At 45.1% G+C, this 20,945-nt stretch overlaps 1 long non-coding RNA gene across 1 annotated transcript; it reads right to left on the bottom strand.

Annotated features, from left to right (window-relative positions):
• Nucleotides 1-18,713: 18,713 nt before the first annotated feature.
• LOC121532822 lies at nt 18,714-19,867 on the bottom strand. The gene is made up of 3 exons (XR_005994397.1): nt 19,741-19,867; nt 19,314-19,547; nt 18,714-18,997 (listed from the first exon to the last, which is right to left on the bottom strand). It is a non-coding gene; the product is annotated as an uncharacterized LOC121532822 (long non-coding RNA).
• Nucleotides 19,868-20,945: the final 1,078 nt, after the last annotated feature.

Here is a 20,945-nt window from a genome sequence, read left to right as displayed (position 1 = left end):
CTGAAGAATCCCGGAACATGTTCCAGTCTGTGCTAGCAAAACAGTCCTGTAGCTTAGCATCTGCGTCATCTGACAACTTTTTTATTAACCGAGTCACTGGTGCTTCCTGCTTTAGTTTTTTCTTATAAGCAGGAATCATGAGGATAGAGTTATGGTCAGATTTGCCGAATGGAGGGCGAGGGAGAGCTTTGTATGCGTCTCTGTGTGTGGAGTAAAGGTGGTCTAGAGTTTTTTTTCCTCTGTTTGCACATTTAACATGTTGGTAGAAATTAGGTAGAATGGATTTAAGTTTCCCTGCATTAAAGTCCCCAGCCACTAGGAGCGCTGCCTCTGGATGAGCATTTTCCTGTTGACTTATGGCCTTAAACAGCTCATTCAGTGCAATTGTAATGCCAGCATTGGTTTGTGGTGGTAAATAGACAGCTATGAAAAATATAGATGAAAAGTCTCTTGGTAAATAGTGTGGTCTACAGCTTATCATAAGATACTCTACCTCAGGCGAGCAAAACCTCGAGACTTCCTTAGTATTTGATTTTGTGCACCAGCTGTTGTTTACAAATATACACAGACCGCCACCCCTTGTCATACCGGAGTCAGCCGTTCTATCCTGCCGACGTAGCGTATAGCCCGCTAGCTGTGTGTTGTCCATGTCGTCGTTCAGCCACGACTTGGTGAAACATAAGATATTACAGTTTTTAATGTCCCGTTGATAGGATAACCGTAATCTTAGGTCATCCCATTTATTCTCAAATGATTGAAGATTGGCTAATAGGATTGATGGGAGAGGCAGTTTACTCGCTCGCCGTCGGATCCTTACAAGGCACCCCGACCTACGTCCACGATATCTCCGTCTCTTCCTCATGCGAATGACGGGGATTTGGGCCTTGTCGGGTGTCTGTAGGATATCCTTCGTGGCCGCCTCGTTGAAGAAAAAATCTTCGTCCAATACAAGGTGAGTAATCGCTGTCCTGATATCCAGAAGCTCTTTTTGGTTATAAGAGACGATGGCAGAAACATTATGTACAAAATAAATTACAAATAACGCGGAAAAACACACATAATAGTACAATTGGTTAGAGGGCTGTAAAACGGCAGCCATCTTCTCCGGCGCCACTATAGACCTAATATTAGAGAAAGGGAACAAAAGTGAACAAATAACACAGCAATTACATATTTATTTCATAAACAAAGTTATGCAACACCCAATTCCCCTGTGTGAAAAAGTAATTGCCCCCTTACACTCAATAACTGGTTGTGCCACCTTTAGCTGCAATGACTCCAACCAAATGCTTCCTGTAGTTGTTGATCAGTCTCTCACGTCGCTGTGGAGGAATTTTGGCCCACTCTTCTATGCAGAACTGCTTTAACTCAGTGATGTGTGGGTTTTCAAGCATGAACTGCTCGTTTCAAGTCCTGCCACAACATCTCAATTGGGATTAGGTCTGGACTTTGACTAGGCCATTCCAAAACTTCACATTTGTTGCTTTTTAGCAATTTTCATGTAGACTTGATTGTGTGTTTTGGATCATTGTCTTGCTGCATGACCCAGCTGCGCTTCAGCTTCAGCTCACAGACGGATGGTCTGACATTCTCTTGTAGAATTATCTGATACAGAGCAGAATTCATGGTTCCTTCTATTAAGGCAAGTCGTCCAGGTCCTGAGGCAGCAAAGCATCCCCAAACCATCACACCACCACCACCATGCTTGACCTTTGGTATGATGTTCTTACTGTGGAATGCAGTGTTTGGTTTTCGCCAGGCATAATGGGACCCATCTCATCCAAAAAGTTGACTCAAGTTTGCCAAAAAGCACCTGGATGATCATCAAGACTCTTGGAAGAACGTTCTATGGACAGATGATTCAAAAGTATAACTTTTTGGACTACATGGTTCCAGTAATGCCTGGCGTTAATATACACTGAGTGTACAAAACCCTTTTGCCCTCAGAACAGCCTCAATTCGTCGGGGCATTGACTCTACAAGGTGTCGAAAGCATTCCACAGGGATGCTGGCCATTGTTTACTCCAATGCTTCCCACGTTCAAAGGCACTTAAATATTTTGTCTTGCCCATTTACCCTCTGAATGGCACACATACACAATCTATGTCTCAATTGTCTCGAGGCTTAAAAATCCTTCTTTCTGGATTAAACAAGTGACTTCAAATCTCTGGAAGACTGAAACAGGTTTCCCTCAATAATTTCCCTGTATTTAGCACCATCCATCATTCCTTCAATTCTGACCAGTTTCCCAGTCCCTGCCGAATGAAACACATCCCCACAACATGATGCTGCCACCACCATGCTTCACTGTGGGGATGGTGTTCTCGGGGTGATGAGAGGTGTTGGGTTTGCGCCAGACATAGCGTTTTCCTTGATGGCTAAAAACCTCAATTTTAGTCTCATCTGACAAGAGTACATTCTTCCATATGTTTGTGGAGTCTCCCACATGCCTTTAGGCAAACACCAAACATTTGCTTATTTTTTTCTTTAAGTAATGGCTTTTATCTGGCCACTCTTCCGTAAAGCCCAGTTAAAGCCAAGTAATTTTTTTTCATTTCACTTCACCAATTTGGACTATTTTCTGTATGTCCATTACATGAAATGCAAATAAAAATCCATTTAAATTGCAGGTTGTAATGCAACAAAATAGGAAAAACGTGAAGGGGGATGAATACTTTTGCAAGGCACTGTATACATATGAGATGAGTAAAGCAGTATACATGTATAAACATTATTAAAGTGACTAGAGTTCCATTACTAAAGTGGCCAGTGATTTCATGTCTGTGTATATAGGGCAGCAGCCTCTTAGGTGCAGGGTTGAGTAACCGGGTGGTAGCTGGCTAGTGATGGCTATTTAACAGTTTGATGGCCTTGAGATAGAAGCTGTTTTTCAGTCTCTCGGTCCCAGCTTTGATGCACCTGTACTGACCTCGCCTTCTGGATGATAGCGGGGTGGTTGATGTCCTTGATGATCTCTTTGGCCTTCCTGTGACATCAGGTGCTGTAGGTGATGCGTTGGGCAGACCGCACCACCCACTGCAGAGCCTTGCGGATGCGGGTGGTGCAGTTGCTGTACCAGGCGGTAATACAGCCCGACAGGATGCTCTCAATTGTGCATCTGTAAAAGTTGCTGATGGTCTTAAGGGCCAAGCCAAATTTCTTCAGCCTCCTGAGGTTGAAGAGGCGCTGTTGCGCATTCTTCACCACACTGTCTGTGTGGGTGGACCATTTCAGATTGTCAGTGATGTGAACACAGAGGAGCTTGAAGCTTACCACCTTCTCCACTGCGGTTCCGTCGATGTGGATAGGGGCATGCTCCCTCTGCTGTTTCCTGAAGTCCACGATCAGCTCCTTAGTTTTGTTGATGTTGAGGGAGAGGTTATTTTCCTGGCACCACTCCACCGGGGCCCTCACCTCCTCCCTGTAGGTTGTCTCGTCATTGTTGGTAATCAGGCCTACTACCGATGTGTCGTCTGCAAACTTGATGATTGAATTGGAGGCGTGCGTGGCCACGCAGTCATGGGTGAACAGGGAGTACAGGAGGGGGCTGAGCACGCACCCTTGTGGGGGCCCCTGTGTTGAGGATCAGCGAAGTGGAGGTGTTGTTTCCTACCATCACCACCTGGTGGCAGCCCGTCAAGAAGTCCAAGACCCAGTTGCACAGGGCGGAGTTCAGACCCAGGGCCCCAAGCTTAATGATGAGCTTGGAGGGTACTATGTTGTTGAAGGCTGAGCTATAGTCAATGAACAGCATTCTGATGTAGGTATTCCTTTTGTCCAGATGGGATAGGGCAGTGTGCAGTGCGATGGCGATTGCATAATCTGTGGATCTATTGGGGCGGTAAGCAAATTGAAGTGGGTCTAGGCTGTCAGGTAAGGTAGAGGTGATATGATCCTTAACTAGCCTCTCAAAACACTTAATGATGACAGAAGTCAGTGCTACGGGGCGATAGTAATTTCGTTCAGTTACCTTTGCTTTCTTGAGTACAGGAACAATGGTGGACATCTTGAAGCAAGTGGGGACAACAGACTGGGAAAGGGAGAGATTGAATATGTCCGTAAACACTCCAGCCAGCTGGTCTGCGCACGCTCTGAGGACACGGCTAGGGATGCCGTCTGGGCCGGCAGCCTTGCGAGGGTTAACACGCTTAAACGTCTTACTCACGTCGGCCACGGAGAACGAGCACACAGTCCTTGGGAGCGGGCCGTGTCGGTGGCACTGTGTTGTCCTCAAAGCGGGTGAAGAATGTGTTTAGCTTGGTCTGGGAGCCTTTACGTCAGTGTCCGCGACGTGGCTGGTTTTCCCTTTGTAATCTGTGATTGTCTGTAGACCCTGCCACATACGTCTCGTGTCTGAGCCGCTGAATTGCGACTCCACTTTGTCTCTGTACTGATGTTTTGAATGTTTAATTGCCTTACAGAGGGAATAACTACACTGTTTGTATTCGACCATATTCCCAGTCACCTTGCCATGGCTAAATGCAGTGTTTTGCGCTTTCAGTTTTGCGTGAATGCTGCAATCTTTCCACGGTTTCTGGTTTGGGTAGGTTTTAATAGTCACTGTGGGAACAACATCCCGGTTTTCTTTGAGACTGTGGTCCCAGCTCTCTTCAGGTCATTGACCATGTCCTGCCGTGTAGTTCTGGGCTGATCCCTCACCTTCCTCATGATCATTGATGCCCCACGAGGTGAGATCTTACATGGAGCCCCAGACCGAGGGTGATTGACCGTCATCTTGAACTTCTTCCATTTTCTAATAATTGTGCCAACAGTTGTTGCCTTCTCACCAAGCTGCTTGCCTATTGTCCTGTAGCCCATCCCAGCCTTGTGCAGGTCTACAATTTTATCCCTGATGTCCTTACACAGCTCTCTGGTGTTGGCCATTGTGGAGAGGTTGGAGTCTGTTTGATTGAGTGTGTGGACAGGTGTCTTTTACACAGGTAACGAGTTCAAACAGATGCAGTTAATACAGGTAATGAGTGGAGAACAGGAGGGCTTCTTAAAGAATAACTAACAGGTCTGTGAGAGCCGGAATTCTTACTGGTTGGTAGGTGATCAAATACTTATGTCATGCAATAAAATGCAAATTAATTACTTAAAAATCATACAATGTGATTTTCTGGATTTTTGTTTTAGATTCCGTCTCTCACAGTTGAAGTGTACCTATGATAAAAATTACAGACCTCTACATGCTTTGTAAGTAGGAAAACCTGCAAAATCGGCAGTGTATCAAATACTTGTTCTCCCCACTGTATACAGGGGGGTACCGGTGCAGAGTCAATGTGCGGGGGCACCGGCTAGTTGAGGTAGTTGAAGTAATATGTACATGTGGGTAGAGTTAAAGTGACTATGCATAAATAATTAACAGAGTAGCAGCAGTGTAAAAATATGGGGTGGGGGTGGGGGTGGGGGGGCAGTGCAAATAGTCTGGGTAGCCATGATTAGCTGTTCAGGAGTCTTATGGCTTGGGGGTAGAAGCTGTTGAGAAGTCTTTTGGACCTAGACTTGGCACTCCTGTACCGCTTGCCGTGCGGTAGCAGAGAGAACAGTCTATGACTAGGGTGGCTGGAGTCTTTGACAATTTTGAGGGCCTTCCTCTGACACCGCCTGGTATGGAGGTCCTGGATGGCAGGAAGCTTGACCCCAGTGATGTACTGGGCCGTATGCACTACCCTCTGTAGTGCCTTGCGGTCAGAGGCCAAGCAGTTGCCATACCAGGCGGTGATGCAACCAGTCAGGATGCTCTCGATGGTGCAGCTGTAGAATGTTTTGAGGATCTGAGGACCCATGCCAAATCCTTTCAGTCTCCTGAGGGGGAATAGGCTTTGTCGTGCCCTCTTCATGACTGTCTTGGTGTGTTTGGACCATGATAGTTCGCTGGTGATGTGGACACCAAGGAACTTGAAGCTCTCAACCTGTTCCACTACAGCCCCGTCGATGAGAATGGGGGCGTGCTAAGGCCTCTTTTTTTTCCTGTAGTCCACAATCATCTCCTTTGTCTTGGTCACGTTGAGGGAGAGGTTGTTATCCTGGCACCACACGGCCAGGTCTCTGACCTCCTCCCTATAGGCTGTCTCATCGTTGTCGGTGATCAGGCCTACCACTGTTGTGTCGTCGGCAAACTTAATGATGGTGTTGGAGTCGTGCCTGGCCATGTAGTCATGGGTGAACAGGGAGTACAGGAGGGGACTGAGCACGCACCCCTGAGGGGCCCCTGTGTTGAGGATCAGTGTGGCAGATGTGTTGTTACCTACTCTTACCACCTGGGGGCGGCCCGTCAGGAAGTCCAGGATCCAGTTGCAGAGGGAGGTGTTTAGTCCCAGGATCCTTAGCTTAGTGATGAGCTTTGAGGGCACTATGGTGTTGAATGCTGAGTTGTAGTTAATGAATAGCATTCCCACGTAGGTGTTCCTCTTGTCCAGGTGGGAAAGGGCAGTGTGGAGTGCAATAGAGATTGCATCATCTGTGGATCTGTTGGGGCGGTATGCAAATTGGAGTGGGTCTAGGGTTTCTGGGATAATGGTGTTGATGTGAGCCATGACCAGCCTTTCAAAGCACTTCATGGCTACAGACGTCAGTGCTACGGGTCGGTAGTCATTTAGGCAGGTTATCTTAGTGTCCTTGGGCACGGGGACTATGGTGGTCTGCTTGAAACATGTTGGTATTACAGACTCAGTCAGGGACATGTTGAAAATGTCAGTGAAGACGTTCTGGTAATCCGTCTGGCCCTGCGGCCTTGTGAATGTTGACCTGCTTAAAAGTCTTACTCACATCGGCTACGGAGAGCGTGATCACATAGTCATCCGGAACAGCTGGTGCTCTCATGCATGCTTCAGTGTTGCTTGCCTCGAAGCGAGCATAGAAGTGGTTTAGCTCGTCTAGAAGTCTTGTGTCACTGGGCAGCTCGTGGCTGTGCTTCCCTTTGTAGTCTGTAATAGTTTTCAAGCCCTGCCACATCCGACGAGCGTCAGAGCCGGTGTAGTACGATTCATTCTTAGTCCTGTATTGACTCTTTCCTGTTTGATGGTTCGTCAGAGGGCATAGCGGGATTTCTTATAAGCGTCCGGGTTAGAGTCCCGCTCCTTGAAAGCGGCAGCTCTACCCTTTAGCTCAGTGCGGATGTTTCCTGTAATCCATGGCTTCTGGTTGGGGTATGTACGTACGGTCACTGTGGGGGACGACATCATCGATGCACTTATTGATGAAGCCAGTGACTTATGTGGTGTACTCCTCAATGCTATCTGAAGAATCCCGGAACATGTTCCAGTCTGTGCTAGCAAAACAGTCCTGTAGCTTAGCATCTGCGTCATCTGACAACTTTTTTATTAACCGAGTCACTGGTGCTTCCTGCTTTAGTTTTTTCTTATAAGCAGGAATCATGAGGATAGAGTTATGGTCAGATTTGCCGAATGGAGGGCGAGGGAGAGCTTTGTATGCGTCTCTGTGTGTGGAGTAAAGGTGGTCTAGAGTTTTTTTTCCTCTGTTTGCACATTTAACATGTTGGTAGAAATTAGGTAGAATGGATTTAAGTTTCCCTGCATTAAAGTCCCCAGCCACTAGGAGCGCTGCCTCTGGATGAGCATTTTCCTGTTGACTTATGGCCTTAAACAGCTCATTCAGTGCAATTGTAATGCCGGCATTGGTTTGTGATGGTAAATAGACAGCTATGAAAAATATAGATGAAAAGTCTCTTGGTAAATAGTGTGGTCTACAGCTTATCATAAGATACTCTACCTCAGGCGAGCAAAACCTCGAGACTTCCTTAGTATTTGATTTTGTGCACCAGCTGTTGTTTACAAATATACACAGACCGCCACCCCTTGTCATACCGGAGTCAGCCGTTCTATCCTGCCGACGTAGCGTATAGCCCGCTAGCTGTGTGTTGTCCATGTCGTCGTTCAGCCACGACTTGGTGAAACATAAGATATTACAGTTTTTAATGTCCCGTTGATAGGATAACCGTAATCTTAGGTCATCCCATTTATTCTCAAATGATTGAAGATTGGCTAATAGGATTGATGGGAGAGGCAGTTTACTCGCTCGCTGTCGGATCCTTACAAGGCACCCCGACCTACGTCCACGATATCTCCGTCTCTTCCTCATGCGAATGACGGGGATTTGGGCCTTGTCGGGTGTCTGTAGGATATCCTTCGTGGCCGCCTCGTTGAAGAAAAAATCTTCGTCCAATACAAGGTGAGTAATCGCTGTCCTGATATCCAGAAGCTCTTTTTGGTTATAAGAGACGATGGCAGAAACATTATGTACAAAATAAATTACAAATAACGTGGAAAAACACACATAATAGTACAATTGGTTAGAGGGCTGTAAAACGGCAGCCATCTTCTCCGGCGCCACTATAGACCTAATATTAGAGAAAGGGAACAAAAGTGAACAAATAACACAGCAATTACATATTTATTTCATAAACAAAGTTATGCAACACCCAATTCCCCTGTGTGAAAAAGTAATTGCCCCCTTACACTCAATAACTGGTTGTGCCACCATTAGCTGCAATGACTCCAACCAAATGCTTCCTGTAGTTGTTGATCAGTCTCTCACGTCGCTGTGGAGGAATTTTGGCCCACTCTTCTATGCAGAACTGCTTTAACTCAGTGATGTGTGGGTTTTCAAGCATGAACTGCTCGTTTCAAGTCCTGCCACAACATCTCAATTGGGATTAGGTCTGGACTTTGACTAGGCCATTCCAAAACTTCACATTTGTTGCTTTTTAGCAATTTTCATGTAGACTTGATTGTGTGTTTTGGATCATTGTCTTGCTGCATGACCCAGCTGCGCTTCAGCTTCAGCTCACAGACGGATGGTCTGACATTCTCTTGTAGAATTCTCTGATACAGAGCAGAATTCATGGTTCCTTCTATTAAGGCAAGTCGTCCAGGTCCTGAGGCAGCAAAGCATCCCCAAACCATCACACCACCACCACCATGCTTGACCTTTGGTATGATGTTCTTACTGTGGAATGCAGTGTTTGGTTTTCGCCAGGCATAATGGGACCCATCTCATCCAAAAAGTTGACTCAAGTTTGCCAAAAAGCACCTGGATGATCATCAAGACTCTTGGAAGAACGTTCTATGGACAGATGATTCAAAAGTATAACTTTTTGGACTACATGGTTCCAGTAATGCCTGGCGTTAATATACACTGAGTGTACAAAACCCTTTTGCCCTCAGAACAGCCTCAATTCGTCGGGGCATTGACTCTACAAGGTGTCGAAAGCATTCCACAGGGATGCTGGCCATTGTTTACTCCAATGCTTCCCACGTTCAAAGGCACTTAAATATTTTGTCTTCCCATTTACCCTCTGAATGGCACACATACACAATCTATGTCTCAATTGTCTCGAGGCTTAAAAATCCTTCTTTCTGGATTTAACAAGTGACTTCAAATCTCTGGAAGACTGAAACAGGTTTCCCTCAATAATTTCCCTGTATTTAGCACCATCCATCATTCCTTCAATTCTGACCAGTTTCCCAGTCCCTGCCGAATGAAAAACATCCCCACAACATGATGCTGCCACCACCATACTTCACTGTGGGGATGGTGTTCTCGGGGTGATGAGAGGTGTTGGGTTTGCGCCAGACATAGCGTTTTCCTTGATGGCTAAAAACCTCAATTTTAGTCTCATCTGACAAGAGTACATTCTTCCATATGTTTGTGGAGTCTCCCACATGCCTTTAGGCAAACACCAAACATTTGCTTATTTTTTTCTTTAAGTAATGGCTTTTATCTGGCCACTCTTCCGTAAAGCCCAGTTAAAGCCAAGTAATTTTTTTTCATTTCACTTCACCAATTTGGACTATTTTCTGTATGTCCATTACATGAAATGGAAATTAAAATCCATTTAAATTGCAGGTTGTAATGCAACAAAATAGGAAAAACGTGAAGGGGGATGAATACTTTTGCAAGGCACTGTATACATATGAGATGAGTAAAGCAGTATACATGTATAAACATTATTAAAGTGACTAGAGTTCCATTACTAAAGTGGCCAGTGATTTCATGTCTGTGTATATAGGGCAGCAGCCTCTTAGGTGCAGGGTTGAGTAACCGGGTGGTAGCTGGCTAGTGATGGCTATTTAACAGTTTGATGGCCTTGAGATAGAAGCTGTTTTTCAGTCTCTCGGTCCCAGCTTTGATGCACCTGTACTGACCTCGCCTTCTGGATGATAGCGGGGTGGTTGATGTCCTTGATGATCTCTTTGGCCTTCCTGTGACATCAGGTGCTGTAGGTGATGCGTTGGGCAGACCGCACCACCCACTGCAGAGCCTTGCGGATGCGGGTGGTGCAGTTGCTGTACCAGGCGGTAATACAGCCCGACAGGATGCTCTCAATTGTGTATCTGTAAAAGTTGCTGATGGTCTTAAGGGCCAAGCCAAATTTCTTCAGCCTCCTGAGGTTGAAGAGGCGCTGTTGCGCATTCTTCACCACACTGTCTGTGTGGGTGGACCATTTCAGATTGTCAGTGATGTGAACACAGAGGAGCTTGAAGCTTACCACCTTCTCCACTGCGGTTCCGTCGATGTGGATAGGGGCATGCTCCCTCTGCTGTTTCCTGAAGTCCACGATCAGCTCCTTAGTTTTGTTGATGTTGAGGGAGAGGTTATTTTCCTGGCACCACTCCACCGGGGCCCTCACCTCCTCCCTGTAGGTTGTCTCGTCATTGTTGGTAATCAGGCCTACTACCGATGTGTCGTCTGCAAACTTGATGATTGAATTGGAGGCGTGCGTGGCCACGCAGTCATGGGTGAACAGGGAGTACAGGAGGGGGCTGAGCACGCACCCTTGTGGGGCCCCTGTGTTGAGGATCAGCGAAGTGGAGGTGTTGTTTCCTACCATCACCACCTGGTGGCAGCCCGTCAAGAAGTCCAAGACCCAGTTGCACAGGGCGGAGTTCAGACCCAGGGCCCCAAGCTTAATGATGAGCTTGGAGGGTACTATGTTGTTGAAGGCTGAGCTATAGTCAATGAACAGCATTCTGATGTAGGTATTCCTTTTGTCCAGATGGGATAGGGCAGTGTGCAGTGCGATGGCGATTGCATAATCTGTGGATCTATTGGGGCGGTAAGCAAATTGAAGTGGGTCTAGGCTGTCAGGTAAGGTAGAGGGGATATGATCCTTAACTAGCCTCTCAAAACACTTAATGATGACAGAAGTCAGTGCTACGGGGCGATAGTAATTTCGTTCAGTTACCTTTGCTTTCTTGAGTACAGGAACAATGGTGGACATCTTGAAGCAAGTGGGGACAACAGACTGGGAAAGGGAGAGATTGAATATGTCCGTAAACACTCCAGCCAGCTGGTCTGCGCACGCTCTGAGGACACGGCTAGGGATGCCGTCTGGGCCGGCAGCCTTGCGAGGGTTAACACGCTTAAACGTCTTACTCACGTCGGCCACGGAGAACGAGAGCACACAGTCCTTGGGAGCGGGCCGTGTCGGTGGCACTGTGTTGTCCTCAAAGCGGGTGAAGAATGTGTTTAGCTTGGTCTGGGAGCCTTTACGTCAGTGTCCGCGACGTGGCTGGTTTTCCCTTTGTAATCTGTGATTGTCTGTAGACCCTGCCACATACGTCTCGTGTCTGAGCCGCTGAATTGCGACTCCACTTTGTCTCTGTACTGATGTTTTGAATGTTTAATTGCCTTACAGAGGGAATAACTACACTGTTTGTATTCAACCATATTCCCAGTCACCTTGCCATGGCTAAATGCAGTGTTTTGCGCTTTCAGTTTTGCGCGAATGCTGCAATCTTTCCACGGTTTCTGGTTTGGGTAGGTTTTAATAGTCACTGTGGGAACAACATCCCGTATACACTTCCTGATGAACTCAGTCACTGTGTCCATGTAAGCGTCAATGTTATTCTCAGAGGCTACCCGGAACATATCCCAGTCCGCATGATTAAAACAATCTTGAAGCATGGATTCCGATTGGCCAGACCAGCGTTGAATAGACCTTAGCATAGGTACTTCCTGTTTGAGTTTTTGCCCATAGGAAGGGAGGAGCAAAATGGAGTCGTGATCTGATTTGCCAAAGGGAGGGCGGGGGAGGGCCTTGTAGGCATCTCGAAAAGGCGAGTAGCAGTGGTCGAGTGTTTTTCCTAAGCAAGTAATTCAGTCAATGTGTTGATAGAACTTCCGTAGTGTTTTCCTCAAATTTGCTTTGTTAAAATCCCCAGCTACAATGAATGCGGCCTCAGGATATGTTGTTTCCAGTTTGCATAAACTCCAGTGTAGTTCCTTGAGGGCCGTCGTTGTATCGGCTTGAGGGGGAATATACACGGCTGTGACTATAACCGAAGAGAATTCTCTTGGGAGGTAATACAGTCAGCATTTGATTGTGAGGTATTCTAGGTCTGGTGAACAAAAGAACTTGAGTTTCTGTATGTTATCACAATCACACCATGAGCAGTTAATCATGAAACATACACCCCCACATTTCTTTTTCCCGGAGAGTTCTTTATTGCTGTCTGCGCGATAACTGAGAACCCAGCTGGCTGTATGGACAGGGACAGTATATCCTGAGAGAGCCATGATTCCGTGAAACAGAGTGTGTTACAGTCCCTGATGACTCTCTGGAGGAGATCCTCACCCTGAGCTCGTCTACTTTATTGTCCAGAGATTGAACATTAGCGAGTAATACACTTAGAAGCGGTGGATGGTGTGTCCGCCTCCTGAGTCGGACTAGAAGTCCACTCCGAATACCTCTTCTCCGCCGGCGGCACCTTGGAGCAGCCTCTGGGATAAGTTCAAATGCCCTGGGAGGTACGAACAAAGGATCTAATTCGGGAAAGTCGTATTCCTAGTCGTAATGCTGGTGAGTTACCGTCACTCTGATATCGAAACGTTATTTCTGTCTGTTTGTAATACTACAAAAAACGTTCTGGGCTAATAATGTAAGAAATAACACACAGAAAAACAAAATACTGCAAAGTTGCTTTGGAGCTAGAAGCAGAGCTGCCATGTCTGTCAGCGCCATCTTACCAATGTATCTCCTTATGTCCGCTGTTAGATCTTTCACGGGAGACAAATCCCAGAACTAATATCCCTACAGGTGTAGGCTACATTTGGACATTGCACAAACATCGCCCAGCTTGAGTGTAGATACATCAACTAAAAATCAATGGATGGGTTCATGTTACAAAGACACATTTTCTGCTGTAAATGTCATGTTGATGTGCTTATAAAGACAGTATGCCTACACTTTACCTAACAAATCAAAATCAGTTGTGTGTAGTGTACAAATTCATCTGTCTAACCAGAACTAGAATGGCATTTCTATTTCTATGGTCTATTTGTCCAAATGTGGCTGTCTTACACACTGACATGCACAGCTCTCTGGGTGAGGTTATGTCTTCAAGTCTCCAGTGGGTGATGAAGTCCCTTCCATCTATGTAATGTATTACAGGTTATAGACATGTGCAGTCAGGTGGCAGGAGGGGTGGAGTGCATGACATCCTGGAAATGTCAGCGTTTGCCTCATGGGTCCAGCAGGCAGAGTTCAATAACTACAGGCAGATGTGAGATGCAGGAAGATGGGACTCTTCTCGTACTGAGTAGCCTACAGAGTAATATGAGAAGAATGCAATTGCTGAACTAATGTACAGTGAGGGAAAAAAGTATTTGATCCCCTGCTGATTTTGTACGTTTGCCCACTGACAAAGACATGATCAGTCTATAATTTTAATGGTAGGTTTATTTGAACAGTGAGAGACAGAATAACAACAAAAAAATCCAGAAAAACGCATGTAAAAAATGTTATAAATTTATTTGCATTTTAATGAGGGAAATAAGTATTTGACCCCTCTGCAAAACATGATTTAGTACTTGGTAGCAAAACCCTTGTTGGCAATCACAGAGGTCAGACGTTTCTTGTAGTTGGCCACCAGGTTTGCACACATCTCAGGAGGGATTTTGTTCCACTCCTCTTTGCAGATCTTCTCCAAGTCATTAAGGTTTTGAGGCTGACGTTTGGCAACTCGAACCTTCAGCTCCCTCCACAGATTTTCTATGGGATTAAGGTCTGGAGACTGGCTAGGCCACTCCAGGACCTTAATGTGCTTCTTCTTGAGCCACTCCTTTGTTGCCTTGGCCGTGTGTTTTAGGTCATTGTCATGCTGGAATACCCATCCACGACCCATTTTCAATGCACTGGCCGAGGGAAGGAAGTTCTCACCCAAGATTTGACGGTACATGGCCCCGTCCATCGTCCCTTTGATGCGGTGAAGTTGTCCTGTCCCCTTAGCAGAAAAACACCCCCAAAGCATAATGTTTCCACCTCCATGTTTGACGGTGGGGATGGTGTTCTTGGGGTCATAGGCAGCATTCCTCCTCCTCCAAACACGGCGAGTTGAGTTGATGCCAAAGAGCTCGATTTTGGTCTCATCTGACCACAACACTTTCACCCAGTTCTCCTCTGAATCATTCAGATGTTCATTGGCAAACTTCAGACAGGCCTGTATATGTGCTTTCTTTAGCAGGGGGACCTTGCGGGCGCTGCAGGATTTCAGTCCTTCACGGCGTAGTGTGTTACCAATTGTTTTCTTGGTGACTATGGTCCCAGCTCCCTTGAGATCATTGCCAAGATCCTCCCGTGTAGTTCTGGGCTGATTCCTCACCGTTCTCATGATCATTGCAACTCCACGAGGTGAGATCTTGCATGGAGCCCCAGGCCGAGGGAGATTGACAGTTCTTTTGTGTTTCTTCCATTTGCAAATAATCGCACCAACTGTTGTCAGCTTCTCACCAAGCTGCTTGGCGATGGTCTTGTACCCCATTCCAGCCTTGTGTAGGTCTACAATCTTGTCCCTGACATCCTTGGAGAGCTCTTTGGTATTGGCCATGGTGGAGAGTTTGGAATCTGATTGATTGATTGCTTCTGTGGACAGGTGTCTTTTATACAGGTAACAAGCTGAGATTAGGAGCACTCCCTTTAAGAGTGTGCTCCTAATCTCAGCTCGTTACCTGTATAAAAGACACCTGGGAGCCAGAAATCTTTCTGATTGAGAGGGGGTCAAATACTTATTTCCCTCATTAAAATGCAAATCAATTTTTTAACATTTTTGACATGCGTTTTTCTGGATTTTGTTGTTGTTATTCTGTCTCTCACTGTTCAAATAAACATACCATTAAAATTATAGACTGATCATTTCTTTGTCAGTGGGCAAACGTACAAAATCAGCAGGGGATCAAATACTTTTTCCCTCACTGTATGTATAATAATATATTATCTCTTCAGACAGATTGCTTTAAAACAAATATTATAAGATAAGATATCTTTAAAGGTAGCACCAGCTACATAATACATACGACGCCAACACATACACATTCCCTGAGGTACGGCGGTATACCATTCATGAAAACAGTTTGTGTAGATTTACCAGGAAAACGTAATGATATGTATAGTACTCACATTTATTGACAGCATCTTAACATAGTGAGACCTTGATATTCCAATAATTCAATAGTTTGTGTCAATACAACCTCTGAACCGAGTCTGTTAGTGTTCAAATAACTGCCCTGTCAGGCAATCTGTCAGAATAGAGGTCAGGGGTTATTCTGTCTCTCACTGTTCAAATAAACCTACCATTAAAATTATAGACTGATCATTTCTTTGTCAGTGGGCAAATGTACAAAATCAGCAGGGGATAAAATACTTTTTTCCCTCACTGTAGCTATTCTAAACAAAGTGTTTTGATAACTTTCAATTAATGTATTTATTTCATTTAACCTTTATTTAACTAGGCAAGTCAGTTAAGAACAAAAGACAAAAGGCCTCCTGCGGGGACTGGGGCTGGGATAAAAAATTAAATAAAAATACAGGACAAAACACACATCACGACAAGAGAGACACCACAACACTACATAAAGAGAGACCTAAGACAAAAACATAGCATGGTAGCAACACTTGACAACACAGCATGGTAGCAACACAACATGACAACAACATGGTAGCAACACAACATGGCAGCATCACAACATGGTAGCAGCACAAAACATGGTACAAACATTATTGGGCACAGACAACAGCACAAAGGGCAAGAAGGTAGAGACAACAATACATCACGCAAAGCAGCCACAACTGTCAGTAACAGTGTCCATGATTGAGTCTTTGAATGAAGAGATGGAGATAAAACTGTTCTGTTTGAGTGTTTTTTGCAGCTCGTTCCAGTCGCAAGCAGCAGCGAACTGAAAAGAGGAGTGACCCAGGGATTTGTGTGCTTTGGGGACCTTTAACCGAATGTGACTGGCAGAACGGGTGTTGTATGTGGAGGATGAGGGCTGCAGTAGGTATCTCAGATAGGGGGGAGTGAGGCCTAAGAGGGTTTTATAAATAAGCATCAACCAGTGGGTCTTGCGACGGGTATACAGAAATGATTTTACATTTACATTTTAGTCATTTAGCAGACGCTCTTATCCAGAGCGACTTACAGTTAGTGAGTGCATACATTATTTTATTTTTCATACTGGCCTCCCGTGGGAATCAAACCCACAACCCTGGCATTGCAAACGCCATGCTCTACCAACTGAGCTACATCCCTGCCGGCCATTCCCTCCCCTACCCTGGACAACGCTGGGCCAATTGTGCGCCGCCCCATGGGTCTCCCAGTCGCGGCCGGCTACGACAGAGCCTGGATTCGAACCAGGATCTCTAGTGGCACAGCTAGTACTGCGATGCAGTGCCTTAGACCACTGCGCCACTATACTCCTCAGTTTACAGAGGAGTATAGAGTGCAGTGATGTGTCCTATAAGGAGCATTTTGGCAAATCTGACGGCCGAATGGTAAAGAACATCTAGCCGCTCGAGAGCACCCTTACCTGCCGATCTATAAATTACGTCTCCGTAATCTAGCATGGGTAGGATGGTCATCTGAATCAGGGTTAGTTTAGCAGCTGGTGTGAAAGAGGAGCGATTACGATAGAGGAAACCAAGTCTAGATTTAACCTTAGCTTGCAACTTTGATATGTGCTGAGAGAAGGACAGTGTACCGTCTAGCCATACCCCCAAGTACTTGTATGAGGTGACTACCTCAAGCTCTAAACCCTCAGAGGTAGTAATCACACTGGTGGGGAGAGGGGCATTCTTCTTACCAAACCACATTACCTTTGTTTTAGAGGTGTTCAGAACAAGGTAAAGGGCAGAGAAAGCTTGTTGGACACTAAGAAAGCTTTGTTGTAGAGCCTTTAACACAAAATCCGAGGAGGGGCCAGCTGAGTATAAGACTGTATCATCTGCATATAAATGGATGAGAGAGCTTCCTACTGCCTGAGCTATGTTGTTGATGTAAATTGAGAAGAGCGTGGGGCCTAGGATCGAGCCTTGGGGTACTCCCTTTGTGACAGGCAGTGGTTGAGACAGCAGATGTTCTGACTTTATACACTGCACTCTTTGAGAGAGGTAGTTAGCAACTAGGCCAAAGACCCCTCAGAGACAGCAATACTCCTTAGCCGGCCCACAAGAATGGAATGGTCTACCGTATCAATATAAATAGCAGCACAACATTGCTTAGTGTTAAAGGTCCTAAATGATGTCACCATTGCCCTTAAGGTTGCAGTGACACATCCATAACTTGAGTGTAAACCAGATTGCATACCAGAGAGAATACTATAGACATCAAGAAAGCCAGTCAGTTGATTATTGACAAGTTTTCCAACACTTTTGATAAACAGGGCAAAATAGAAATTGGCATATAGCAGTTAGGATCAGCTTGATCTATACCTTTAAATAAAGGACGCACCGTGGCAGCCTTCCAAGCAATGAGAACCTCCCCAGAGAGGAGAGACAGGTTAAAAAGGTCAGAGATAGGCTTGGCGATGATAGGGGCAGCAACCTTAAAGAAGAAAGGGTCTAAACCATCTGACCCAGATGTTTTTTTGGGGTCAAGTTTAAGGAGCTCCTTTAGCACCTCGGACTCAGTGACCGCCTGGAGGGAGAAACTTTGTAGCGGGGGAAAAAGAGGGAGGAGCATTGGGGCTAGTTGCATTAGAAGGGGTGGGAGATGAGGAAATGTTGGACGGGCAAGGAGGCATGGCTGAGTCAAATAGGAATCCTGACTTAGTGGTGATTACATATCTCAGCCATGTGCTCCTTGTCAGTAACAACCACATCATCAACATTAAGGGACATGGGCAGCTGTGAGGAGGGGGGTTTCTCCAGGTCTTTAACCGTTTTCCAGAACTTCTTGGGGTTCGACCCACAGAGAGAGAACTGCTCCTTAAAGTAACTAATGTTGACCTTCCGGATAGCCTGAGTGCACTTATTCCTCATTTGCCTGAACGAGAGCTAGTCAGCCTGAGTATACGTGTGTCGAGCCTTTCGCCAAATGGAATTCTTGAGGATTGTAACAGTTCCATGTAGAATAAACCATCCTTCACGTAATATCGTAGAAGCAGTGTTCTGTTAATATAACAATGTGCAAATTTTACACATCTTTTATTGTCATTCACAGCCGATACAGATACTTTACCTATCAACATTTTGTCTGGTGGTGCTGGGGCTACCTTGCCAAACGTCATCATACCTTCCTGTATTGTGTCCCATATCTCTCCCCCTCCCCCTCCCAATTGATAGTACCATTAGATAATAACAAAAGATTATAAAAAGTAATAGATGTGACTTGTATAATTTTATTGCTGAGTGCAAGGTCTCTCTCCATTCAGAGACATCAGCATCAAGCCCATCTGTCTGTCTGGACTCCATCACATTATCTTGCAAGTCTCCCAAGTGCTGGCTCCATACAGGTATCTGTGAACACATACACTCATAGTCACTTTTCTATTACCAATGGCAGTTAGAATAGATTATATCTGACACACACACAGATACTATGTTGAAGTTTGAACAGGTCAGGCTAAACCTATCTAATTCTGTTCTCCCCATCGACGACCGTTGGTGAGCAGGCAAGAGGTGAGGCTGGAGGTGAGGTCTTTGCCAGAGCTCCATTGATGGGCATAGCAGCGTAGATCAGCTCCAGGCCCCTCTAAGATACTGGTCGATCACACACAAACACACACAGAGCACAGATTACATTATCAATGGTGGCTATGATTAGCATGGTGGAACCAACCTGATCTCTGCATAAAATGTGAAGTGAAGTAGAATGGTGAACACAGCGATCAGGCTATGATTTTTTTTATTTAACCTTTATTTAACCAGGTAAGGCAGTTGAGAATAAGATCAGGCACAGTGATTATGCCCTGGACATTATATGCATCTAAGGAGTAAAAAATAAGCAACATATAATGTCACTTTACATAAATAATGTTTCACAATTGGGTTATCAAATGTATCAAATGTGTGTTACCTTCTGTATTTGTACAAATGATGAGCCAGTGAAAGCTGTTGCAACTGACAGGTGAAGGTTACTGGCAGGATACTTGTCAACATGTGGCTGACTCTTCCATTCATAGGAATGCTCACAGTAAGGGCATGTCTGCATGATGCTGGTCTTCTCTATGCTGCATGTTCGGCTGCAAACTGGACATCTCTCGAACAACTGCAGCAGGCAATCTTATGAGGTGGTGTTGACTGGGAGGGCCTGTGGCAGGGTGATATAACAGACAGCCAAGTGATACATTGCATTTTGTTCTAAAGAAAGGAAAAAGCTTTTTGCTAATGCACTTCACAATCAAAATTACTCTACTAGTTGTATCTGCTTGGCTAGGGAATTAGCCTACTAGTTTATCAAGCTGGGTATTTTTGAATACAACTTTTCACATAACACACATTACCTATCGTTGTTGATGAAGCCATCTGTGTCATCAAGGCAGTAACTCAGAGGCCTCATGATGGTGTGTCCTTTTCATAGCAGTCAAGGGAGACTCTGACAACAACGGAGGAGGAGTCACAAGGTAGGGTGTCCACCCACTCTGCCCAGAATGGTTCAAAACACACTTTGCTGATGAAATTAAACTTCCTTATGTTATAAAATACATTTTACCAAGACAAATATGATTCTTCATGTTCTGAATTGTTCAGTGGGGTCTTTCTCTAACATATCATGAACATTATATCCATAAAGTCAGATTTTGTAACTTAATACATCCGATAATAAGCACCGAGCTCTGTTGATAGAGTGGTGCACTTTCTCGCAGCAACTTTTGAGGACTTTACATGTTGTGGTGGTCGTCTGAAAAATGTACATGACTCAAGCTGAATTAAATGTAAAAGGCTTAGAAAATAAAAAGCTTGTGATACGCTCAATGCTCCATTGATATGTCAGAGATATGCTTGTTTTTGTGAAAATATATATTGTTTTATGTCCTGTCAGTTAGCCTTAATTCTCGAACAGCATCCAGCCTAGCTGACGCAATGCTACAGTATTTTCCGGATTTTTGACCACTTTCTTTCTCTGGCCTACATTGATTTAGTCACCCTAATTTCAGCCATCCTACAAGGGTAAAAACATTTGAACGGATTATGATAGAGACTTGAGGTGTCGACTATTGTTTTTCTTAGAGGTGTATCTAGACAGTTAACATATCATTTTACCCATTGGTCAAAATATACGTTTTTGATTGGACACCAATGACACACTTCTATTCTGAGGTCTTGCCTGACAAGCTGTGAAAATAGCAAGTGAACAGTGAATGAAATGATTTTCAGAGGTCATTGCTGGACATGTGATGATACCCACCTTTAATCCTTCTGGTAAGTCCCGGCATCCGTTCATGACCGGGGGATCAGTCTGGCACCCAACTGTGCACTTTGTCTAACAGAAAAACAGGGTGAACGATTGTCATTATCCCTCAAATATAAACATTGCTCAAGAAATAACGTAATCTCGTTTGGAAACGAATTCTATGCTTTACAGATGTAGACTGACTGGCCCCAGATTGTATTCAGACCGGTGACACCATTACACTATGTAACCAACTGTTACATGTTTTGCTATGGCCCTGGGTTGGTTTGGGTTTGTTGCTGCTAAATAGTACAC

The sequence above is a fragment of the Coregonus clupeaformis genome, chromosome 20, assembly GCF_020615455.1.
Source record: "Coregonus clupeaformis isolate EN_2021a chromosome 20, ASM2061545v1, whole genome shotgun sequence".
NCBI lineage: Eukaryota > Metazoa > Chordata > Actinopteri > Salmoniformes > Salmonidae > Coregonus > Coregonus clupeaformis.
This window is presented reverse-complemented; position numbering and strand designations above follow the sequence as displayed.